The sequence below is a fragment of the Corythoichthys intestinalis genome, chromosome 15 (assembly GCF_030265065.1).
Source record: "Corythoichthys intestinalis isolate RoL2023-P3 chromosome 15, ASM3026506v1, whole genome shotgun sequence".
Classification (NCBI taxonomy): domain Eukaryota; kingdom Metazoa; phylum Chordata; class Actinopteri; order Syngnathiformes; family Syngnathidae; genus Corythoichthys; species Corythoichthys intestinalis.
Genome location: NC_080409.1, coordinates 20580132 through 20607527, shown reverse-complemented (window position 1 = coordinate 20607527; position 27396 = coordinate 20580132). Strand labels below are relative to the sequence as shown.

Genomic DNA, 27396 nt, shown 5'->3' with positions numbered 1-27396 from the left:
TGCAAACATGAAATTTGTCGTATTCTCGGACCGTCACCATGTAAACGGCACCTCAATCCGTCTTTATCTGACAGGATTTAATTCTGAATATAAACTCTTTCTGGTTTAGATGATTAGAAAATCTTGTTCACACCAATTGTTCTTTATCCTTTTTGTGCCACAGTTATAACCGTGGGCAGAGAACCCCAAAAAAGGCACGTGAGGTATTTAGGGTAGGAATAAACAGTTTATTTGTCACAGAGCTGTGGAGTCTGTGGTGTGGAGAGCCTGGGTGAAGGTATCCCAGATAGCAAAATATACCTGGACCGGACATGGGCCAGATGTACTGCAAATTTCGGCCCAACTTCGTAAAACAGATCCGCCCCAGTGTCTTTTTGAATAATGGCTCATACTCAGTAAAGAGTCACTTGCCGGATCAGCACCGTGTTTTGGGCCAGAACTGGACCAAAATAGCAGACACGACACTAAAGTATGGCCCGAATATAGCACACATGTTACCCAATCTGGGCCAGATTGTATCAAAACCGTTTTTAGTATTAAATTTGAGGTCCATTTTGTTCAATGAATCATACTGTAATGTGTTTATATTGCAAATTACATTTGTTTATCAAAAGCAATAATGTTAGCATTGTAAATGGCATGAAAAAAGTGTAAACATATTAATGCAACATACAACAACATAAAATATTTTGTGAAAAAACAATGTTAATTGGAACAAGCAATTCAACATTAAACATGACCCATTTCTAGACTGCAAACAACATATTGTATTTGTTAAGGTTCTTGGGTATTGGGGGACCTGATTCATTGACGATAAGAGGGAGTGTTTGATAGTGTCCGAAGAATCCAATGGGCAGTTTGGTGCTAGAACAGGTGAACGGGCAGGCAGGCGTTTTGCCAGGCAAGCAGTACAGGATCTCGGGGGAAAACACAAAAATGAGCTCAGTATCAGGATTACAAGATCCTTTGTTAGCTGAAAGTCACCTAGTACCTGTAGGTGAGTTGTTGATCTGGTGATGATGTAAGGCCAAGCACCGGTTTAAGTAAGCTGCCGACGATGATCAGCGGCACCTGGTCCCAGGCTCACCCATCTGTGCAATCAATGCGACAATTAAGGCAAAACTGTCATAGCACTGAGTGTATAGTAGCTGCATCTAGCGCACTGACGTTAAGCGGGAGTTTGAGCATGTCCGGTCTGCAAGGTCCGCCCCGGAACAGTGCATAACCTGTCATTTGGATTTCCATAGTGCTGATCCGGGCCGCATCTGGCGCACTGACGTTAAGTGGGTGTGATTGCTACAGTATGCGGATCTGGAGAGCTGAGGCCAGCTCCTGCACGCGGTTGCCTGCTATTGGGGTATCATAAACAAGAGGCGCAGACGAGATCCTAGAACAAAGCAAATAGGTCGATGATCAGATGAGTCCACACAGAAATATTCACAACGCAAGAACCCATAGCAAAGCAAAATTGAAGATGACATGTTGTTAATGTCTCATTTACATCTCTGAGAAATGAATCAGCAATAATCGAGGCCAGAATGGTTTTCTCAAATTTGTCTCATGAGAAGTAAGTCTCATAGTGAGCATTACATGAGAAGGTCGTGAGAATAGTTCTACTGGCATTATTTTTCAATAAAGTCTCACAGTTGTCTCTTGGTGAGATCTTGAAAGGAGACAACTATGAGTACTTGTGTCATTCTCAAATGTGTCTCAATTTTATCTCCTTACTTGGAGTCACGATCCCAGTTAGGGATGGGAATTGATAGGATTTTTACGATTCCGATTCCATTATCGATATTGATTAACGATTCAATTCTTTATCGATTCTCTTATCGATTCTAATTTGGGGGAAAAGAACAAACGTTTTGATTGGCATCGAGTTTGTTTAATCAGAACTCACAACCTTACAAACTCACAACGAAATCAAAAGAGGCCCAAAGCCTCAATGTTAACTGTGGCAATAAGTGGCAAATACACAAGAATGTGTAACATTTTACTGAAACATTTATCTAATAGAAATAAAAAATATTGGTATATATTGGCAGATAGGTTGTTGTTCTGCCTTTGGCAATATGTGTTAAAGCAGGGGTCCCCAAACTTTTTCCTGTGAGGGCCACATAACTTTTCCCTTCTCTGATGAGGGGCCGGGGTCAGTTTGTAACAGAAAAAGTGTGACAATTGCAGAAGTGCATAAATGTAAAAAATTATTGTTTTTCAGAAAACCACAATCAAATAACCCTTTCTGGATTCTTCACGGAATGAAAGTAAATAAAATAAAAAAAATAATATAATAATTATTATTATTAATAAAAACACTATTAATTCAATAGATAATAACCAAATAACCCTCTCTGAATTCTTCAAGGAAAAAGGCCAGGAAATAAATAACACGATTGAGAGAGAGAAAAAATTCAAAATGGCCGGACCAAATGTGGAGGCGGGCCGTATTTGGGCCGCGGGCCGCAGTTTTGGCACCCGAAGAAATGCCGCATCCAAGCGAGTGAGTGAGCGAAGTGAGAGAGGGAAACACTTCTACGAGCCTACGTTCTTTGTTAATGTTAATATCTACAGAGGCAACGCCTGTATGTATCATCTTTTGTGTTGTTGTTGTTGTGTTTCCACTCGCGATCGGACACTTAAATCCAGTTGTGTAGTGGTTTGAACGATGTGCTAATGCTAGCGAACGAATGCTAACCATACTGTTATTAGCAGCTAATCATCGCTGATTTACGTTGATGCAAACCTGTTTGTTATTGGGGACGAAATTGATTTGTTTCATTTCTATTCTTAGTTTCACTCTTCAAGTGATGGTTGAATAAAGTCAGCAAATTATACCAACGTCTTCTACATCGTCATTTGGGAGTTTAGCTAGCTGTATAGCCAGAACTGAGCTTTAGCCTCTCTGTGAGGACAGCGCAGTCGTATTCCCTCCCGATGCAGTTACCTCCACCTTGCAATGACTGCAAGTCGCTTTGTTGTAATTTTTCCTCGTGAAGTGAAGACACACTTTCGAGCGTTTGAACCTACGTGCTGTCATTGTTATGTTTATGGCTGCAATGCTCGTGCTTACCCGTCGTAACCTTTCATTTTTACACTCTTTCCTGGTGAAGTGTAGTCAAACTTTGGAGCGAGTGGTTCTTAGCGCCATGATAGTTTGATGCGTCTGGACAACAAGACACGTCACGACGCAATACGCGTCTTTAGGAATCGTTAAAGGGATCGTTAAGGCTTTTTCATTGTGATGTCGAGGCCTCGAAACACTCGGAACCGGTTCCGAATTGGAATCGGATTTCGATTCCCATCCCTAATCCCAGTTATGTCTCAGTAAAAGATAGGGATGAGCAAAGTATTTTATTTCTTCAACTTGCCTCAAAGCTGCCTCTTTTACTGACCTCGCAGAGCAACCTTGTATTGTGCCAGTCACAAATATTTCTCAATTTGATCTCCTTCCAGCCTGCAATTGCTCATTTTGGGTTTTCAAGATTATTCCATTGTAAGAAAGAGTAGTGTCTGCTCTGACTTGTCGTCTTAATTCATCTCATTCCAAAATCCGAGAAATAATTATAATTGGTCAAATAATTAAATAACATCTGGTTCATTTGGTTTATCTTGTTCAACATAAAAATTGGAGATGTGACCGAAAATTTGGCGCCGAAAACTATCGGGCGCTACAAATGCATTATCGGTTTTGGGTTTCGAAGACCGAAAGTTGACCAAAAAATAGTGTGAAGAACCTTAGTCCTCTTGTTTGATGACGTAATCAAAACAGGCAACACGCTGGCTGATGATGTCTCGCTAAAACTACTGGCTCACAGGCAACATGTCTCCGATTTGGAAGTTTTTTTTTTTGAAATATCAAAGAAATATATATATATATTATTAAATGAACCAAAATATAATACATTTTCTTCATCGCTGCTACACGCACTTTCTGAAGTTGCTTTCTATTGATGTGCTGTGTCACATCGAGCACAGTGTACCTGAGCCCGTGCGTGGCTCAGTGGTAGAGAAGTTGTTCCCCAGCTCAGAGGTTGTGAGTTCAACTCTCTGCCCTGATGAATTGACCTAAGTATCCTTGAGCAAGACACTGAACCCCACGTTGTTGTCATCAGCAGATAGATGAGGATATAGTGTCAAAGCGCTTTGAGTTCCTGAAAGGTGCTGTACATCTGTAACTCTATTTTTAATGAAGAGAATTTCTCTTCTCAAATATTGCTCAAATCTGGTTTTCTCAAATCAATCTCCCTTGTCTCAATTGACTCATCACTTGCTCCCTTAGGAGCACAAACCCAGAAACAAATAAGCAGAGAATGAGATAAATTTGAGATGATCAAATTTGTCTGACGAGATGAGATTAAGCAACAGATGAGTAGCAATTTTTTTGCTATGGGAAGGCACTAACAGTTAACTGAAAGAGACGATCCAGCGACGTGGTGGAGCTCTAGCTGGCTTATGTAGGCTGTTGATGATTGTTGACACCTGCCGTTCCTCCACCCATTAGGTGCTGGTCCTGTAATGGGATGACAGACACACCCACACACTCGCCCAGCCCTTGGCCTGACAGCCACATTAGGCAATATCATGCTCAATCAACATAAAAACAAATCATTGAAAATGCCTCTCACCATTATGCTGATTTTAGTTGTTTTAATTAGTCTGGTCTTTAGTCTTGCGCTTGTTTGAGAGGAATGAAAGAGAATGACCCTATTTTGGTTAGCAGCATAGCACAAAATCCCACTTTACAAATATTTTGGTAATTAAATGTTGGAGGGAGAAGTACACCAGGATGCATCTGATTTTCAATGATTTTTTTTTTTAAATATCTAACTCAGATGATCATTGTTCACTCCAGTACAAAACATATTTTCTGGGGAGTGCTGCTTTACGTGACAGTGTCTATTCAGAGATTTAATTGGATTCTTATTGATTGATGCCCATGTTAATGTTGCCACTTGTTCCCTGTTATAATGTGCGCAACCACCTTCTTCATAAACCTGTCAGCATGTAACTCAAGTGAGACAAATCAATAGCAATGACCGGGTGAAAAGACACCGTGTCCCTATTTCATCCATGAGGGCGCTCTATGGCTGTACAGAAATGTCAGTTACCGTATTATCTAGGAATGTCCCCACACGTGAACAAAAATCGGGCCCGACCACATCATTTTTAGAGGATTGGAATCGAGTAAAAAAAGATCCGATTTTTAAAGAGGATACATTTATTTTTATTTTTGAGAATTACCTCAATGGCTGCCATTGACAGTGATAGACCAGAGGTCGTTCAATCTCTGCCAGCCCCCAGTCAAATTTGATTGGCAGTGAAACATGATCACTCAATGCCAGCCTTCCTAGTCTATACCTTTCAATGGCAGTGAATGAGTTAAGGGCTACAAGCAACAAAATAATCCAGAAGTCTAAATATATTGACAAAAAAAATAAACATCACAACCAAGACATCGTAATTCATCACATTTTTTCATCCATTTTTATTATTTCTATTTGCTTTTTAATGTAAAACTAAATATTTAACATTTAATTGTTTGGAACCTTATTTTGTGCTGCACAACTGATTTGCGCGTTAATCTTCACACTTCAAAATGTTATACAATGAAATAAAATCAAAAACCAGACCACATTCCTCATGATACAATGCACTAAATGCCACAGATAGGCCCGGTGCTAAAGCACTATATGCACTGTGCATCCATGTTACACTGGTATGAAAAAGTATTTGAACCCTTTGGAATTTCTCACATTTCTGCATAAGATCACCATCAAATGTGATCTGATCTGTGTCAAAATCACACAGATGAAAAAACTGTCTGCTTTAACTAAAACCACCCAAACATTTATAGGTTTTCATATTTTAGTAAGGATAGTATGCAAACAATGACAGAAGTGGGACGAATAAGTAAGTGAACCCGCTGCCTAAGGAGACTTAAAGAGCAATTGAAAGCAATTTTTACCAAACAATTTAAGTCATGTGTGTCCCCAATCACTGATGAGTGGTTTAAAGCTGCCCTACCCAATATGAAACACACAAGAAGAAGAATAGAGTTGTCTTGATGAGAAGCATTGTCTGATGTGCATCATGGCTCGGTCAAAAGAGCTGTCTGAAGACCTGCGTTCAAGGATTATTGATTTGTATAAAGCTGGGAAAGGATACAAAACCATCTCTAAAAATCTGGATGTTCATCAATCGACAGTCAGAGAAGTTGTCGACAAATGGAGAAAGTTTGGCTCTGTTGCTTCTCTCCCAATGAGTGGCCGCCACCAAAGATGACGCCAAGACTTCAGCGCAGAATACTCAGTGATGTAAAAAAGAACCCTAGAGTGTCTGCTAAAGACTTACAGAAATCACTGGTACAGTCCAATATCTCTGTGCACACATCAACTATATGTAAAACTATGGCCAAGAATGGTGTTCATGGGAGGACTCCACGGAGGAAGCCACTGCTGTCTAAAAAAACATTGTTGCACGCTTAAAGTTCGCAAAAAGGTACTTGGACACTCCACAGAAGTTTTGGCAAAATATTTTGTGGACTGATGAAACCAAAGTTGAATTGTTTGGGAGTAACACACAACGTCATGTGTGGAGGAAAAATGGAACAACACCTCATCCCCACCGTGAAGCATGGTGGAGGGAGCATTATGATTTGGGGATGTTTTGCTGCCTCAGGGCCTGGACAACTTGCAATCATTAATGAAAGAATGAATTCAAAATTTTATCAGGATGTTTTGCAAGAAAACCTGAGGCCATCTGTCAGACAGTTGAAGCTAAAAAGAGGATGGATGCTGCAACAAGATAATGATCCAAAACACAGAAGTAAATCAACTTCAAAATGGTTTTAGAACAACAAAATACATGTTCTGGAGTGGCCAAGTCCATACCCGAACCACATTGAGATGCTGTGGCATGACCTAAAGACAGCAATTCATGCCAGACATCCCAGGAATCTGACTGAACTACAGCAGTTTTATAAAGAATGGGCCAAGTTTAGTCTTGATCGATGTGCCAGACTGATCTAAAGTGACAGGAAGCATCTGTTTGAAGTTACTGCTGCCAAGGGGGGGTGCACAAAATATAAAATGTGATCGTTCACTTATTTATTTTACCCCCTTCTGTCATTGTTTGCTTAGTATCCTCATTAAAACATGAAACCTTATAAATGTTTGGGGGTGTTTAGTTAAAGCACACATTGTTTTTTCATATGTGTGATTATGACAAATATGAGATCACATTTGAAGGTGATTTTATGCAGAAATGTGAGAAATTCCAAAAGGTTCAGATACTTTTTTAGACCACTGTACAGTATATTCTGTACCATATCAATTATTCACCTGGTGTTTAACCATTCAAATGAAGTGAACTGTGTTTGCCTTTTTCACACTTTATAAGCTCATCGTGACTTTTGTGTGAGTGCGCTGTTGTGTTATGTTTATGTGCTTGTGTGCAAATCCGTATATGTGTAAGTGCGTGCGTGCCCGAGCCTGTGTGCCAAGGTCTCTTTTGACACACGTGAAGGCAATCTCCTAGTCATAAAACCTTGATGGTTCTATCATGGCACATTAAATATAGATGAGGTGAGCGGCCTTTTGCACTCAATGTGTGTTAAACCCCAAGAGCAAAAAGCAGCTACAGCACACATGACTCTCAAACTCAATATCATGCTAGCAAAGGGAAATAAGCAGCCGCATGTTGTCATAAGACAATATTCACAATGACCAACTTGGGGCTCAAATTATTGCTTAGAGCCTTAGACTTTCATGACTCTGATGTGGTTTTTTGGGTAACATTTAACTCGATGTTGCTTATATTTCGACATTTGGGACTATTACCTTTAGGGCAGCAGCTATCGAATATTTTAGTAATCGAGTATTCTACTGAAAATTCCATCGATTAATCGAGTAATCGGATAAAACGTTTTTTTTAAGTGAAGCTTATTTCTCACCTAAAAAATGTCATTACGCTTGATAACACACATTTCTTAAAAGTTAAGTGTTTTTCCCACGTGTTTCAATTGAATTTCCTTTTGTGTCAATCTAATTTTAAGTTCTAGTTAACTTTTAAGTTAGTCTAAATTGTAAGTACTAATAAGATTTTGAGTTTTTGCAGTGTTCAAAATGTATGTAAAGTGTGATACCTGCTGTATTGGAGCTTATTAGACACCAATGCTATTTGGCGTTTTATCGATCAGTGACTACTGTGCTAAAATTGATAGTTAGCTTTATTATGTTTTTATTTTACACCCTCATCACTCCACAGTGCTGTGTTTTTACAAAATTAAATTAGGATTTTTACAAATTAAATTAGGATTAGGATTAAGACGAGTTAGCCACGCATAGACAGTAGTCATAATTAATATAAACCTAGCCCTCCGCAGGGCTAACGTTAAGCTACCAATTTACACTAACGTTAATTTGATTTTTTAGCGCTCTGTTAACGGTGGAGCTGCAACGTTGAAGACGTGCTGTAGTGGTATGCAAGCGCTGTCTTACAGTAAATACATTAGGGTGACCAAACGTCCTCTTTTGCCCGGACATGTCCACCTTTCATGTCGTGTCCTCGTCATCCGGCCGGGTTTTATAAATTCATGAAAATGTCCGGTTTTTATGATTTTTCACGGGACCAATTTGGCGCTGGGACCGAAGAGAATCCCTCCGGCCGCTGGGGGGCAGCGCATGCCTGCATTGTCGTGGCTCCTACTAGTAGGGGTGGGAGAAGGAGTACAGCTTACCCCTTGTATTTGGGGCATTACCGCCATCTACTGGGTTGACGGTTTGGCAAGAGAACAGGCAGTGACAGACTACAATAAGGTGTAGTTTTAAGAGACGTTTATAGTGCTCCGTGCACCTTTCTGTAAATTTATCTTCTGTTAATGTCGCCCATGTGTCTTCTGTTATATATTATACAATATATGGGTACAAAGAGATGTGGTATGTTGTATTAGTCTAGTATTAATTGTTGTGCATTCGTGTATTTGGTTGAATGTTAGTATTATATTCTAAGTGGGAGCGCCTGCACAGTTGTTAAGTTTTTTACGATAAATACGTATATAAAGGCATCTGTTGACTTCTATCGGAGTTTTTTACTGGCGTTATCTGTAAAATCCCGTTTGGTGTCGCATCGTTGTGCTACAGATGATTGTAAACTTATATAGCAAAGTTTGATTTTGCCTCGTCTCCCGGTACTCGCTAATAGAGGCAGACGGACATCCGGGCATTTAATGACATCACCAGCCACAACAACGCGTCGCCATATTGACAATGGGGTAAAAGACCAGTCACTTGTAATAGAAACGCATTGTACTTTCGTCTTATTTGCCGTCTTTTTATTTTAGTTATTGTTTGCGTGCAATCTAGAACATTGAATGTGAATAAAAATTGATTAGAAATAACAATTTCTCAACGGCAATTGTCGTAATAATAATTTATAAAAATGTTTATGTGGCACAAGCCTACTGTGTGTTTGTATTGACTGTACTATATTTCCATGGGTCTGCATGATTTTTTTTGTCTTTTTTTTTTTTTTTTTTTTTTTTTTTTTTTTAGTAAAAATAAAGCCCGTTGAGTAAAAAACGTATTTCCATATAGTATATAATGTATACTAAAACTGTATGGCTTTTTTTTAAATTTTTTTTTTTTAAATAAAACTAATTTTTCTGTCCAGATGGAGGAGGCACACTTTAAATATATTAAAATGATATAGGCATCTTTGAGTGAACTTCGAGTAAAATTCAAGTATCTCGAGGCCAGGCAAAGTGTCCTCTTTTTTGGAAATCAAAATATGGTTACCCTAAAATACATGAAACAGTGTTCGCCTTGGTATCCAGCTTGAAATGCTCCTACACTTTTGACATTTCTGCTTTCTCTTCGGTTTCGTCGGCTTCTTCGTCGTTACCTCTATATTCGTTCATGGTTGAAATCAAATATATTCACCGCTTGTCTTTTTCCTCTACCTACGTGATGTCAGCGCATTGTGTTAAAAGTAGTCGGGGCAAAACTACTTACAGCTTAGAGCTGGGGAAATTAAACGATTCCTCGAGGTGGAGAAAAATCCTCGATCAATTTTTAAAATCGAGTTTCTCAAATTATTCGAGTAATCGTTTCAGCTCTAAGTACCTTTGATAAATGTTTAATGTTTTTATCATCAACTGAATCAATTGCTCTAATTTGTCCGAACAGGTTTTGTCAACCTTCTCACAAACATAGAGTTGTGATTAGGATTGGGTATCGTTTGGTTTTATCCGATACAGATTACTACTCTTTGCTTTTAAAACAGTACTAGTGCTTAAGCGGTTTGCGAAAGATTCCTCAGGAGGATGTCTAAAAGAGTTTATTTCCATATACCGTATTGGCCCGAATATAAGACGGCCCTGATTATAAGAGGACCCCCTCTTTTTCAAGACTCAAGTTTGAAAAAAGACTTTTTGAACACCAAATTAATTTTTATACAAAAAATAATTACAGTACACCTGAAACAAATGATTAGCAATATATTTGGCAGAAAAAGAATGTTATTTTGCCTCATTCAAATCTTAATATCTAAACATTTAAATATGTAAACTAAAGTGCAATCACATTCTTAAATGAATGGCTTCTGGTTTTTGAAATGTAAATAAACCAATATATTGTGATAAAACAACAAAATTGCAATAACTGCCTCAGTGTTGGGAATAACACGGGTATAAATAATGCCGTTATGTAACGGCGTTATTTTTTCACTAACAGGGTAATCTAATTCATTATTTTTTCCGCCGTTACAACGCCGTTACCGTTACTGATAGTCAAAAGCGGTGTGTTACTTACTTTGAATAAATTGAAGAAACTACCAGCTGTAGCGAGTCTACTCTGCTCTGTTTATTTGTCATCCAAGACTTGGGGTGCATTCAGGTTCATGGCAATAAAAATAGTAAACACACATAGCCTACCTTTGCAAGAATTATGGAGTTGCATAATGTGCAGGTCCAGGACCCATCCGCAGCAAAACTGTTTGTAGCTTTGTAGCGATTTGTAATTTCGGAATTGCTGATGAGTTTAGTAACATACACCAAACAATAAATACAGCACAATGTCCATTTCGCGTAATTGTGGAACCCCGTCGACATCTTTACTCCATTTGGCTTGCTCGTAAGGGTAAACATTGTTCACAAGTTTGATCACATATCTGTTCTTTGCCTTAGTAACGAGTTTGTGTTTTTATCGAACTGGCAAGTTAAAGTTTAATGTCCCGCAAGCCAGACCTGCTTCCAAAATGGCTACGTTGTTGTCAAGTCTCACGTGATCCCCCATTCTGTGACGTAAACACTCGAGCCTAATAGCACACGTACTTCAGAGCCGGTGTTTTCGCACACAAACCGGAACAGCGCGTGCGGCAAACACACACACGCAAAACAGATGCAGAGGGATATGATGGCAGAGCATTCAGAGGAAAATTTGTCCTTTACGAGGTAGAGCTATAAACACTATTTCAAGTTGGTCGAAATTAAACGAAAGAACGTGCATGTAAAGTGTCATCTGTGGTAAGCAGTTCAAATTTGTTTATTTTTGTTGCACTTCAAGTGTAGGATAAATCTGTTGCTGGTGAGGTGCAATAAATATTACAAGGTTCTATATAACACAACTACCTGTCTGTTCTTCTCTATTCAACTGACTCGAATACTGCTCAGAAAATTGCAAATTCTTTGACATACAACAACTTCTTTTTAAAGTAACGGAAATAGTTACTTTCCCTGGTAACTGGTTACTTTTACTATAGAGTAATTCAGTTACTAACTCAGTTACTTTTTGGAAGAAGTAGTGAGTAACTATAACTAATTACTCTTTTAAAGTAACGTGCCCAACACTGAACTGCATTAACCATAAGGTACACATGTTTAAAGTCCGGCCCGGGGGCCAAATGCGGCCCGTGGTCAAATTTCATCTGGCCCCCAGCCTCTGTCATAAAATCAATAACGTCTGGCCCACACACAGACTTAATAAATTGGTCAGCAGTACTGCTACCAGCATATGAAGTATTTTACACACTAAGTGCTGCTCCTCATTTACCCAGTAAAATGCAGCAGCACTCTAAGCAACATTACCCCGTGTGACCCTTTACTCCATTTTCTATAATGGCGACAATCAACAACAACAAAAAGTTGACTGTGACGGCCGACGCTTCAAGGATAGGTGGAAATTGGACTATTTTTGACTAAAATACGCAACAACCGTCTGCCTCATTTGCAAAAAGACAGTCGCTGTTTTTAAAGATTTCAGTGTGAGGCGATATTAGCAAAGAAGACACGCTGACATGTAAGACAAGATTACAGGGAAGATACGTAGCGAGAAATTGAAGCAACTTTTAATTTCACAGCAGCAGTATTTCACAAGAGCCCGAGAGTCAAAAGCGAACGCCACAAAGGCTAGTTGCGAGATTGTTGAAATTATTGATTTAAAAAATGATAAAGCAAATGTGACACACAGAATGGCTAGCTAAAATTTGCTTAAATATATTGTTCTACATAAAGGACGTCAGCCAAGGTCGCCCCCCCACATTTTTACCACACCATATCTCAGTGACGTGCGGTGAGGTTCGTTGTTGGTGAGGCACTGACTCCTTAAGTGTCAGATTTACAAATATATAACCAAAAAGGATAGCTTATTCAATTAACTACTGGTTATTTCATATCTCATCAGCATTCTTCACAAAACACACACACACGGTACATATTACAGATACGTAAAGGTAGAAAATAACGTGCATTTGCGCTAGACTCTCCATGTGTTGGAATTTCCATCGCAAGTCTTTAGTTCATACAACATAAATGAGTACAGAGTGGTGTACAAAACCACAGATTTCAATTTTGACCTTTTGTGAAATATTAAGTTGTTTTTAAAACTTGAATCTGATACTTAAATCAATTTAATACAGATTGCTCAACAAAAAGCATGAAAAGAAAAAGTATATTTTATTTAAGGCCAAAATTTAAGTTTTAAAATATTAAGACTAAAATGAAAACTGTGGTCTTACCTTTATTTGTAGATGAAGTCCATGCGCCTGCCCTTCGCCACAAAAACCTCAGTTACTTTGTTGTAAAAGTCCTCCTTATTTTCCTTTAGTTTTAAAAGTCTCTCCGCCTCAATGGAGATGATCGCCAGGGAGGAAAGTTGTCCTGAATCGGTCCTATTCCGACTGTATCACATCACCGATTGCTTCAATTAGATCGTTCTGTATTCTATTTGACAAGCCAGAAAACACAGTGGATGTGTCCAAATGTCTAGCTAACCTCTCATCTTTCTCAGCAAAAGCGTATAAAACTTCGACATAATTGCCACGATTAGTAGAGCTTGCCCTCTCATCGTTACCACGAAATGCTAACTCCTGCTTAGCTAAGAAGCAGGTTGCATTAATGAGGTCTTTCAAAATCTCGCGGTTCTCGTTTACCCTAGCATTGTGGGTGCTAACGTTGAGCCGCCGCTGTTCGTTCAAAGCCAAATCGATCCTTGAGCTTCCAAAATTTTTTAAAGCAGTCTGGCTTTGAATGTGAGTGTACGATCTCTCATGTTTGCTGAGACTTCGTGGTAAATTTTTCATGTCACAATATCCCGTGTTAGTCCAGACATTGGCACAAGTTGAGAACAAAAGGCATGGGAAGCAGTAAAGGCAGTTTTTCGAAGGACAGCCACACAGTCTTTTCGGGTGTACCACTCCGTTTGAAAAGAGCGAGTTATCTTAGACTGTCCCGTAGTTTGAAGCAAACCTTTTAGCTCCGGCGTTGGTCTTCCTCTGTTAATCAGGTCCACTTTTGACTGAAAGTCCAGTTTTGAGAATTTTTAAAGTTTGGATATATAATCCTCTTCCATTTTGGGAGTCCGATGTCGACGTAGTAAACAATACAAAACGGCTCGCCGCAGTGCACTTGATTCGCCTGGCGCCATTACCTGTTGGCTCACGTTCGCCCCCTTTCTGTGCGGCAGCGTACTATCTGCCGCAACCTGTGCCTTTTCACTGCGAGTTTATTTCCCATCAGCAAAACTAAATACGTCGCTAACAAACATTAAACTTTAAGGGTTAAAGACATTAGCCAGACTGTGGAAAATCAGGTCAAATAAACGTATCTGGAAACATTATAATGGCGACATGCAGATGTACGGCAACCAGCATGCTCCAATTCCATGTATCAACCCAGTTTGTTATGGATTGCGCAATCAGAGGTGAGGCTTTACTAGTTGCTGCCGCACCTCTCGTTTCATTTCGTTATTTGAACAGGAAATGGGCAAATTCAGCGATTTTGACTATAAAAAAATGTTTGAAATGAGTCATACATTAAGAGCAATGGACAAATATTAATATAAATTTGATGCTATAATTATTTTTTTGTCATGATGACAGGTGAGGCTCTGCCTCACCTGCCTCCCCTGACCGCACGTCACTGCCATATCTGGCCCCCTTTGCAAAAAGTTTGGACACCGCTGCCATAAGGGGTTCGCTTTGGCCTGGTTCAGCATTCGTTTCAATGATATCTGCCGCCATCTAGCGTCGTGAATGGGTATAATGTCTAGACCCCGAATATAAGACGACCGGCACTTTTTCAGTCTAATTTCAATGCAAAAAACACCGTCTTATATTCGGGCCAATACGGTAATAACAATTTGGGACTTAAGTGTTCTCCATTGTTGTATACTGTATGTTTACAGCACTTCAAGTATCCTTCATTATTTAGAAACAAATCATGAAAATGACTTTCACTTAATTTTAAAAAGCCTTTTCATACCAACACTTGTACCTTAGCATGTATTTAACAATTAAGATTTTTTTTTTTCCCATTCACCTGTTTGGACAAATCTGAATGTCTAGTTCAGCCAACCAGACAGCAATTTGTCCAACTTTGGTTGGGGTGGTTCAGAGGTGAACCTCTGGTGAGTTGGGGTCCTAGGGGATGATTCCTCAAGGGGAACTCCATACTTTCGCGGTTCCTTCAAGATGATCATATGATGTGTGGGTCAGCAGCAGTGCTAGTGGAACATTTTCTGAGGGCAACAACCAGTCGAGGAAGGGGGGGGGGGGGGGGGGGGGGTCACCCAACCACTCCCCATTTACGCCTGCAAACACGGCCTCTGGGAGCGTACCGTTTTATTTTAACAGTTAAACACTATATTACAGTTCATTTTCCTGTTCTGTTTGATTCTCCCCTCGCCCGACCACGCACCTTATACGGCCGCAAACCGGGCCCCTTAGAGGCCTAGGTCTGGGTGCCGCCACAGCTCCAGCACCCTCCTAAGTTCCACATCTGAGGAGGACAGTGATGCAAAAAGTAAAAGGAATTATCCGGAAAAATAAAGACAAGCGACTTATGGCTGCTTCCCAATATACTAGACAACATGCAGCTTTGAGGCAGTTTTCCTTGCAGGCTTTCTCATTAGCATCCCAGAGAGCAGCACCACCATGACTTTGAGTAATGTCTTTCCAAGGGTAGTAGAGCTGTAACACTCAGCAATTGGTTCTCTTGGGGGCTGGCAGAAGCTGAGCAACCACCCTGCAAACTTTTACAGCCCCTTAGTCTCTCAACCACTGAGTGGGTATTAAACGAAACCTCTTTGAGCCCTGAGGGGCCTGATGTCAACACTGTACTGTAAATCAGTGAGGACAAATGCACAATTTGTATTTACAGTACATTAGTAACTTGTGCATTTGTTTATAAAACACATCAATTGAGTTGATTTTGGTGGTCCGAGCAATCCAAAAGATCAATGTGCAGAACACGTCAAGGATGACCTTCAGGAAAGACATCTCAGTTCTAATGGTTTGTTTGATTAATGACACTTGATTAATTAACAAACATGTTTGGGATGTCAAAATTTGACAACGCAATTACATTTTTGCTTCTTTATAATAAGTACTTGTCTTCATCTCTACTTACCGGCCATGTTTGATAAACCTGAAATATCTAATGAGAGTTTATGAAGAACTTTAACCCTTTCAAGGGACGGTGGACAGCTGTTAAAAAATTGACACTTCAGACCTTTAACCATAGAGCAAGTGACTATTTTGGTCATTAAAAGAAACTTTAAATATTAGCAATTATTGTTATAATTTTAAATTATTAACATTTTTTTACATTATTTATTTATAATTATTAATAAATGTATACATTAATACAATGTTGATGAAATTACAATGACTAAAAAAAGAAATACACATCAATTTTGGCCCCAAGTAATGCTCGAAAGTTGATTTTGTTCATATTGGTTATCTCTGCATGCCATATATGGCAGGACGTCTAATCCATTTAAACCTGGAAGACTTGCTGTGAATGCTCATGTTTCAGTGCCATTGACAGGGCTGGACATCCAATCCCTCCCAGCCTCCCAGTCAAAATGGATTGGGCGTCCTGCATCGTCAATGGCACTGAAACATGACCATTGATGAGTGCCCTGTAATGTTTAAAAATGAAATACAATCAAGATTTCGTGCATAACAAGGTTAATAATCACATTCTACCTTTTTAAATAGGTTATGTTCAGATTGCGTCAATTCCATAGCGGATGCTACGGCATCTAAAAATTGTAGTCACCATAATAATAAATAATCATAGACTTAGTTTCACATATCCACTGGGAAGCAGTGAAGCATAACCAAAATGTAAAAATGAAAAAAAGAAAAATAAAAATACAGTAATGCTTTTTAAAAGCAAATTCCATTTGCCTTAAAGGTCCTTTATCAAACCAGATGTTGAACGTTTCATTGTTTTTTATATATATATATTTTTACTTTGCCAAATTAGTACCGTAGATGCAAGTGAGCTGTCCTGTTATTTCTTTCCAATGCAACATTTCCCTGCAAACAGTTCATTGTCAAAGGGAAAGCAAAAAAAAAAAACTTAAATAGAAACAACAAGAAGAAGCATGAAAAATTCTCAACTTGAAGCCGAAACCCGAAGCAGCAAATGTAAGCTTCTCTCCCATGTTGTCGGCATAGAAATGAGAAGGAAATCTATTAAATAATGATAAGCCAACACTGCATGTTCCCCAAAGTCTGTTAAGAAATCATGACTTCCTCTCCTTTGCTCTCTATAGTTTGACACAAATCCTGTCTACTGTGATCGCTTCTCTAATGAACAGGAATATAGGAGAGCTGTCACCCTTGACTCCACTCAGCATGGAATAGACAACTAGCTGCCATCATGAACAAACACACACTTACCAGGACATCCAGCATGGCTCAAAGTCACATTCATATCTCACAGCGATGCAGACAAGTGCGCTCAGGGAGAGTTTATGAAGACGTGTGTCTGGTGTTTCATTAGAGCTGACTGACATGCGGTTATTTAAAGCTCGTGGTCACTGGCAACACTCACCGTTTCCTAAGACATCATGAAATGGAATAATAAGATGGGTGAAGACATAAAAGCAATGACTGCAAGCGTTAAGACGTGAGGATGTGAGGTTGCAGTTTAATGGCTACAGAGTTATGAAAGCTAATGTATCTACAGTACAGTGTAAGGTTTGTGAGTATTTGGAAGATGATTGAATAGGTTTTTATTAAAGTTGTCCGATATTATCGGGTAATATCGGCCAATAAAAGCATTTTAAAATGATATTGAATAGTATCGACTAGAGATGCACGATAATATCGGTCTCCGATAATTATCGGCCGATAATGGCAATTATGACGTCACACAGATAATCCAGATAAAACAAAATTCAACCGATAATGCAATCCGATAATTATATACTTGATTTAGCCTCCAAATGTGCGCAATCAAGTTTAGTCCAATTCTGCTAGTTTTAAGGAGGTGTTTTTGCAGTGTAGTAATGTGATATATGTTAGGAACGGCTTACTTTTAAAGGCATTTTTGTGCAACTTGGGTGTTTATTCTCTAAGTAATTGTTGCCAAAAGCTTACCATTACACAAAGTCATTGCCATTGTTTAGATGTTAGAATTTACTACTTGTTCACATTTGATGTGGAAAAAAATAGCACTAAATTACATTTTTGCACAGTAAAATTTGATCTTTGTATACTTTAAATTTTTACATACATATTTGAATAGAATTATCGGCGTGACATTATCGGTTATCGGGTGGAAGGGGCAGGAAATTATCGGTTATCGATATCGGTTGAAAAATGTATTATCGTGCATCACTAGTATCGACATCTGTTTTGGGCCAATATGCATATTGCTGTCATGTCCACGGATTGCCTGTGTTTCTAGTGCTTTGTTGCCCCCTGCTGTCATTTAGTTTTAATTAATTTCCAGTTAAGTTCCAGTACCTTCTGCTCACGTAAACATATGTCAACACGAGCTCAGTACGGATAAAGACAGCTAAATGGACGAGCTAACGTCCGCAGCCGTTGTACCATAGCAGTTCTTGCCATGTCACCACCTTGTCTGTGCCTTATACAAGCATCGTAAGTTATATTCTTCATTGTTTTTTATATTCATGAGCTTTGTGTAGTATATTGGAGATGTTTATAATTCATTTTGTTTGCATTTGTGGTAAAATATGGTTACAATATTTCATTGCTTACAAACTGTACTATATCTATTCAAATGGACATATAGTGTATAATTTGCCTTCTTTTGTTCCTATATTTCGTATTATTGTCACAATCTTTAGTTGTATTCAGTTTTACAAATAAAGTATAACTCTTGTCAAGCGTAAGATGACCACATAAAGCCAATTCAACTTTACTCCAGCGTCTGACTTCTCTTTGGAACCTGATTTGTTCGCATTTTGTCGTTTTGTGTACCCACAGACACATTTAGGACAGAATAAGCGCTTTACTGGCACTTGCACTTGATCCAAATAACACTGATGTTCTCGCTATTTTGATTTCAACAATTGATATAGGCACTTTTTCCATAACTTACATTGAAGTTGTTCTTTTATTTTTCACAGAATGTTTATTTGGGAAACCTTGAAGTTGTTGTATTTATCATTATTAAAGCATACTCTGGGGCATCACAATACAAGTAGCCATAATATGTAAAGTCCACGACCGCATGTACCGGTATCGGATTGATATCAACATCGGGATTTTTGGAGTTTGACATTATCGAGTTATCGGTTAAAAAATCATTATCAGACAACTCTAGTTTTCATGATATTGTCTTTAACTAGATTTATTAATGTCTTTATTTCGTGATAATTTGGTTATACAGTACTTCAATTGTGCCATTACTATCAACTGTATCAGATATATTTTGAGCCTCTAAAATGTCCTTAACTTGCTTTGAAATCTCATTGTTCTTCACATTGGCTACCTCATTCAAACAAATGCCAAGTGCCCTCCTAATAGCTGATATCAACGACTTTAATCTGCTTCATTTGTCCTGAAACAATCAGCAAATTGAGTCCACCCAGCTAATTAACCTCCAGTGCTAACTGTTGGCTACTTTCGAGCCCCTTGAAAAAGAAGTATTTGTCTTAAAATGGATGCAATTTAAGGTAAAAGCGTTAAATGATAGTTTTTTGTGATAGAAAAATAGATAAAAGCGTAACAGTTGGCATTAGTAAGTTCCTTTGGAATCTTAGAGTTTAACAAAGGATAACAATAGAGAGGATAGAGCTGTTTGTATAGTCATTATTGATTGGTAAAACATCAATGTTTGTTTGTTTGTGTTTGTTTGTTTGTTTGTTTGTTTTTATCCGGCCTGAGTTATTAAAAATAATTATTTAATGAGTTGTTGATTTGTTGTCTGAATGAGATAACTTCTATTCAGTACAAAAAAAAAAAACTCAGTTCCCCAGAGTATTGCAGTAAATTATCCAGTATGACTGCGACTGGCTGGCAACCAATTCATATTGTACTTTGCCTCCTGCCCATTGTTAGCTGGGATAGGCTCCAGCAAAAACCCTAACCCTTGTGAGGATAACTGGTTCAGAAGATGAATGAATAAATATCCAGTATGACCTAACCTTGTGCAAAAGTAAAAAAGAACGGGAAAAAAATCCCATAGTGCTTTGCCAGGTGAGCTTTGGGGGAAAGTACCATCCTGATTTGTATCAAAACCTTAGAAATGCATCCTTTGCCTGCTTTTAACCTGCCATCGCCTGCCTCTAGTAGCAGAGAGACTGCAGAGGCGGATGTTTATCTTGCTGAATGCACCAGGTTGTTGTTGTCTGTTGAACTCATTGATCCGGAGCTGACTGAGAGCTGAGCAATCTATGGCCCACGACCATGGCTGAAAATATCTTGAGTCTGAGTTTGATAAATTCAAGGCACAGTCAGCAATGTTGAAATAGCATATACTGCAGATTTAGGAGCCTTTTTTTTTTTTTTTTGTCAAATTAGGTGGAAGTAAATGATATCACCAGAAAGAAGATATTTATTCGAAACTCCAGCCAACTTCTGAGGAGTACACAAACCTCTTGGAAAAGGGCATGGGGTTTTTTTGTTTGTTTTGTTTGTTTGTTGCCTGCTTAACCAACCCAAATGGAGGTCAAAAAAGTGTGTGTTCATACAAATAAATTGTTTTTAATTAGTCTAATAGATTGCCTGTCCCAAAAGATGATTTTTTTCCCGATTAATCTGCGGACATTTTTAACAATTAATTGACTAGTCTGATATTTATTTATTTATTTATTTACTATTCTTGCAATTGAATTTTTGTTGACGATTATTAATTCACAAAAACAGTTTGGAACACCTAAATTATATTTATTAAAGTACAAATAAATACATAAATATAAAAAATAAATAACAAATAAACAATGAGGTCAAATACTGATGGCATTACCTAGTGCAAAAGAATGGAATGTGTGAACCAGGGGTCGCGTTAACCGAATATTTTCCGTCGTTGAACGTTTTTTTTAAAACGGTGACGGAAAAAACTGAAGTCCATCCGTCATTTTGACAGGTTGCAATTCACCCCCCAGTCCACAGGGTGGCGAGTGAGCATATGAATTAGCTATTGTCTCTCTTGATGCATGACGTCGTTGGCCTTACTCGGAAAAATGTCAAGGCAACTGAGTGTTTGCCTGGCACGGCCAGACTGTTCTCCCTGTATTTTTCAAACACTGAGAGAAAAGTCTGGGACACAGCCTCTCGAGTAGGTACAAAATCAATCGACAAATCAGATTTGTTTATTTGCGTGACGTGTTCTTCACGAGCAACGTCACTCTTGCGCGCCGAAAGTCGTCTCTGCAACAACACGGATGGCGAACGGGAGAGCCGAGAATTTGTTCCAATCCGCGGTAAATTCAGTTTTAAATGAGCTAAAACACATTGACACGAGACATTGACAACAGTCTGTCTCGCGCTAGCCATGTTGAATAAACTCCGTTCTCCTCGTATGTTTACTTCCGCGCGCAAGTCCCTCGTCGCTTTGCTAACGGCACGTCTGCCCGTCGCTGATTGGTGCACTCCGCTGTCTGTTTGCCTCTTGTTAAGCTTGTTCGGACAGAATATTAATTAACCCTTTAAGGTCTGGGCCTATTTTGTCTGATTTTGCATGCCTTTGAAGTCTAGCGCAACCTCTGGTGTAAATTGAGTAAGAACACTGTGACTTTACTTTTCCAACAGGATTTAAAACAATTCATAATTTCTTTTTGTGGTATGTATATATTTTTCTCAGCATTAGAGTGAGCACCGGCAGAATAGATAAATAAATGTCACGTAGCATTGGAGTGGAATACGTGAAAAAAACGTAATGATACACGTGGATATGACGCCAGGACGCAGTATTAGTCCGTAATACTGTGTCGTACGACCCACATAAAGGAAAATTCAATAAAATATGTCATTATATGGACTTACGATCCACCAGCTTGTTGTCTCCTGTCATCTTCCAAAATTATACCTGGGTGACGGTGCTTCACAGCCGACGTGATGCCATGGTATGCTAGCTTGGCATTACAGAGACTGCACACGACAGTGTACCCTCCATTGTTTCGTTGAAATAAGTCCATGCTTTGGTCACTCTGGTGCGCTTTTTTGGCTTTGTGCCGCTTTCCCCGCTTGAATCCCGAGCGTCCACCATTCTCAACTTTCCACACATATATATTTTTTTAACCTTTTATAAAAAAGTCAACGGGATGGTGTGCTCGTTGACGCATTTACGTCATTGATGACGTCGACTAGTCGGGACAGCTCTAATTGCAACCACTGTGGATTAGTGTTGAGGTCTGCTATTTAAAAGAGACTTTTGTGCATTAGGTTGCTGTAATATTTTTTAACATGGAAAATGGAAAGGAGTTTTATCATCGGTGACATGACTACTAATGACTTGAAGACGTAGATAGAGACGCAAAACCAGCCATCAGAATTCGTCTTAAAAGACGGCTTAGAGGTTCTATAAAATGATTTTTATGCTTTCTTTCTAAATACTAGTAGATGGAATGTGTTTTATGATGAGTGCTGAAAATATATATGTTGGAAAACACAGACAAGGCTGAAAAAGCAGTTTCTGCTCTTGTACCCCGCTTTAAAATAAACTGCTGTATTTTAAGACAAAATAACTGTCGTGTTTGATGGAACAATATGTCTATATGCTGCCATAGCATTTTCATGGCGCATTAAGCCCCCGAACTATTTTTAATTTATCCGTTTTACCCTGGAGACCCCCGTTTACAGACACTGCTCAACTGCTTTGTTTCAACCCAGCCATAAAAAGAAGGTAAGTAATTATATTTATGATTCAAAATGTCTATCCTTTTTAGCTAAGAATTATTATGATTCAAAATGTCTATCCTTTTTAGCTAAGAATCATTAATTGATGTGTAATATATAGCTTAAAAAAACAACTTTAGAAAATCATTCACTCGCTGTAGCAGCCCCTCGGAATGATGACTTGAGATCGACTGATGTGTAAGGTTTCTTTATTTTTCCAACACTCTTTACGACACCGTGAAACTAAAATTCATACAAAACTATTAGTATTTCACAGTGATCAAATAACAAGCAATTCCAACACAAATAAGATACCTCGCTGCGCTCTCCGAGGCGTGCAAATCAACCCGAACACAGAAGTGTCACTCCAAGACAAATTGAGCTGACATCAGCTGGTCAAATCAAATTCCAACAGTTTGCATTTGTTAGATTTTAAAGAAGCAAAGGATAGAATTTTAACTCAACAAGGAAGCAATTTTACCGGCTCCTGCATTGACAGGACGCTACGATTTCTTCATTGCGACCCTTGTTATATTACCATGTTTCACCCATAAAATCCCCAAAAAGTCCTTACCCTAACCCTGTGTCTTGACACACGGTGAGACATGCTATACGGAGTTTTTGGATCGAAACAAGGTAAGTACGCGATAATATTTTGTTAAAATCATGGTGTATTTAATTATGCTGTATCTCAAGCTCTCACCTTGAGTTAGGATTTAGGGGTTTAAAGAAATTGTTTTAAAAAAATGCCCTCCTGTTCAATTTTTTTTTTCTCTCATAAAATTGCAATTTTAAGCTTTCCAATGCTGTATCACACATGCATATAGGACAATTTCGAAATTTGGCTAAATTGGGGGTCTCAGAGCGGAACTTCAAGTCACCTGAGTGTTTTCCACCATATACATACTGTATATACTTATCTTTTTTTTAATTCATCGAATTTGGCAGGTTTGTCAAAACACTGTTCTTTTTCTTGTCAAAAATATTTATTGGTGTTGATTTCCATCATACAGGACATTTAAAGAGAAAAAGTGTGTCGTGTCACCAGTGGTTCCTGAACATTGAAAACTGTAAAATTGACTATAACATCGATAGTCCTTTGATAAAATCATCTTTGATTTCTTATCATGAGGTCTATTTAATTCAATATGTTCTATAGCAGGGGTCCCCAAACTACGGCCCGCCTCCACATTTGGTCCGGCCCCCTGAACAAAAAAAATAATTGGGGGAACCCCCCCCAATAGTATTATTCATTTCCTGGCTTTTTTCTGTGAAGAACCCAGAGAAGGTTATTTGGTTATTATGTATTTAATAATTTTTTCCGTTTTGTTCCGTGAAGAATCCAGAAAGGGTTATTTGATTGTGGCTTTCTGAAAAACAATGAATCTTTACATTTTGGCACTCCTGCAATCGTCACACCTTTTCTGTTACAAACTGACCCCGGCCCCTCATCAGAGAAGGGAAAAGTTATGTGGCCCTCATAGGAAAAAGTTTGGGGACCCCTGCTCTATAGGCTTTGTTTTTCAGATAGTTCAGATTTCAAATAATGTCCTTATTTTGAGGAAAGGCACCTTCTATATGTATTACTAGCTACTATCACCGGGAAGTCATTTGCATTACAGGATTGTCTCTGAATTGTAAATCTTTACACAACTTATGCAATATTTTTGTAGTTCACCAAAGCAACTGTGGAATTCTAAAACAACCGATACACTGACCTTCAACAAGAAAACTATCTCCTAATAACTCACTAATAACATCATAAAATCTGAAGAGTTTGTAATTCTGTCATTTGTTGCTATCATTTCCAACTGTTTGCTCAGTTCAATCCTATTCAAGTGTATCAGTAATGACTTTTGAACAGTGTAATTACAACATTATGCTTCCCAAATTTCCAATTAACTAGGTGAAGTAAATTCATGCATAACGTTTGTTTGGTGCTATAAATGACAAGACGGACTTTCAATTCCAACTTTATGTGCATCAGTGTATTTGTTTTTATAGCCAGGCATTATGTGCTACATTAAACATTTAAACTATCTCGGAATGTGATCCTTGCTGCGGTATGTAATGATTCATACTGTATGTACACACAAGTGAAAGTCAGAATTTATGGTATCTATTCCATCCAATAATGCATCATCACGTATGCTATCATCCTTATGTTCTAACCTCTAGTGGCTACAGGATAAATTGCATTGGAAGCATTTTTTTAATGGGTATAATATTACCAAAGTCAAAAGCCGCATGCTGATGGATACTTGATTCATAACAGTGCAAAGTGAAACAAAAGAATGAAAGAAAGGTATAGTTTAAGGCAAAGCACTTAAAAAAATAATGTACAGTATATCAGGAAGTTGGATTTTGCCGTAGTGGATCTCTCACACTAGATAGGCAGGTCTTAATATACATTCATTTTTAATTGAGTGGTCCAACATAAGGGGTCCTTTAGTGGGAAAAACAATGCTCTGAATAGACCAAGTATTTGTTATTATTAAACTTGGGTGAGACATTGCAAAAGACGGCATTGGTATTAAGGCCTCCAGCGACAATAATTCTGGGAGTTGGGCATATACAGCATGTGCATTGGTTAAGGATGAGAGACCAGCGGGTAGAGAATAAAAAAAGAATCTGCAGGGAGCAATACTAAATCTACCGAGCTGGCCTTTAATATTACATAAGGTCCCTGTTGGAGGTGCAGTCCCTGTGAGGACTCAAAGGTTAACTCGCTGTGTGTCTTTAGAGATGAGAGCGCAATATAGACAGAATGAAAGAGCTGAATAATATGTTTTATCGTTGACTTCTCAAGTCCTTTCAGGTCCCTTCTGAGACCTTCTGAGATGACAAATAAGTAAGCAAAAGCAAAGTAACTTCAAACATGAGAGTCACCCATGATAAACATATGCAGCTGGGCCCTTTCCTGTCAACTTCTCTTATTAGTGCTATTCATCACAGCTTCCACCGCAGGTACAATGGAAACAATTGAATTTGCTGGCAAGAGACTATATGAACACATGCTTGAATTCACAAGCGTCCAGCAACATGCCCATTAATTACGGACAATTGCAATTTGTTATCTTGTACAATATCTCATCTCTGTACTGAGCTGGCTGATTATGTTTATATCCTAATAAAAACAGTAGAGTGGCATCATTGAATGGGGCCACTTCTCCGTGTCCCTATTCATCTTAATCAAAAGCAGTGTCCAAGTAGCTATCAATCCATAAAGCCACAGTGCTACAGCGTAAAGCAAGGTGTGCTGTAATATAATGACAATATTACATCGATTCCCAATAGGATAGTAGTATCAAAATGACTAAGTTTGCTACAAATACATAATGAGCCTTCATGATTACTGTAATTTCCACACTATACGGCACACCTGAAAGCCTTCACCAAAAGCTGACATGGATCCTTATAATCTAATGTGCCTTAAACACAGTATATGGATCAATATTGGTTAATCATGGTATGCCATTCCATTTAGCTCAGCTCCATCTTATGGATGCATAACTCAACGGCAACCATTGCTACTACTACTGCGCCTTATAATGCAATGCACCCTATACATGAAAACATTTTTTAAAACAGGCCATTCATTGAAGGTGGGCCTCAAACTCAGATGTACCTTATAGCGTGGAAAATAGGGTAAATGTGTATTTACCCTGCAGTTTAACTTCATTACAATATTAATGAATTAGAAGAACGTTTGTGTCATGTTTGTCCTCCTACAGAAACCATATTAAACCCAAAAATATACCCCCCCGAATCCGAGCCACGCGTTGCTGACCGCCGATTTAGGATATACCTTTTTTTTCTCTTTAGTAGTTGTATTGATAATTGTTTTGTCACCATATCGTGAGATAAGCGTTGTTGTCAAAGGTGGGTAGTAACGTGTTACATGCACTCCGTTACATTTACTTGATGTAAGGGTAGTGGAAGCTTCTTAATGATGACCAAGACGCTCGCTTTTCAACTGGAACACTTACTGCTTAAAAATGCTTCAGTATAACATATAGAAAAGGCATTTCTGCCATAACAAGGTTTATTCAGCTTGGCTTGCTTTTCTTCTTTTTTCCCTTTCAGGAAACACAAAATATAACAGCTCCCTCTGTCGCACTTCAAAATAAAAGCACTTCCAGTCAAACCTCTAGCAGTATATTGACTGTTCAGGAAATAATATTCAGAATAATTTTAGCTGTGTATTTATTACTTTTCAATGTAAACAATGTAAATAGAAACATTTTATATCGTGACTATTTCTTTTTGCTGGTTTTAAACTAAACTATTATTCACTATGAATTCAATTATGCATTTTAACCAAACATTTCACAACACTTGAGTAACTTTTTAAGAAAAATGTACTCCCAAGAATACTTTTACTAAGCCATACTTTTTACTTTTACTTTACTTTTACTATTTGTGAAAATAAAACTTGACTCTTACTTACACAAGAGTAGTTACATTTTCCCTCTTTATTCTACATATTAGACCTTTTTTTTTTTTTTTTGGTTAGCAATGCCAAGAGTAGCTTGACTAATTTCACCAATGAGACATCGCAACAATAATCACATGACTTCAATATGCCAATCAGACTCAAGCTTGCAGTTCTGTGATGATGCCAGCCTGTTCAATAAAAAATGAGGTATTTGACATAGAGCCCTGCCCTCAACACGAATCAATCGCGTGGATTTTAACCTTTCTCCCACTTTTTATTTGGCACCGATTGACAATGGAAAAACCGAGATATGATCCTTTTAACCCTTTAACACCTAAGCCTAATTTGTATGCATTTGATGT

General features: G+C 38.4%; 1 protein-coding gene and 1 long non-coding RNA gene across 4 annotated transcripts in view; one reads left to right on the top strand and one right to left on the bottom strand.

The window, feature by feature from the left end:
• fndc5a (fibronectin type III domain containing 5a) overlaps window positions 1–27396 on the top strand; it is a 59226-nt gene that overhangs the window by 5620 nt on the left and 26210 nt on the right. The gene's annotated exons all lie outside the window — the stretch shown is intronic.
• LOC130931068 (uncharacterized) lies at window positions 224–7141 on the bottom strand. Its single transcript, XR_009067163.1, has 4 exons — window positions 4403–7141; window positions 1168–1387; window positions 992–1091; window positions 224–917 (listed from the first exon to the last, which is right to left on the bottom strand). It is a non-coding gene; the product is annotated as an uncharacterized LOC130931068 (long non-coding RNA).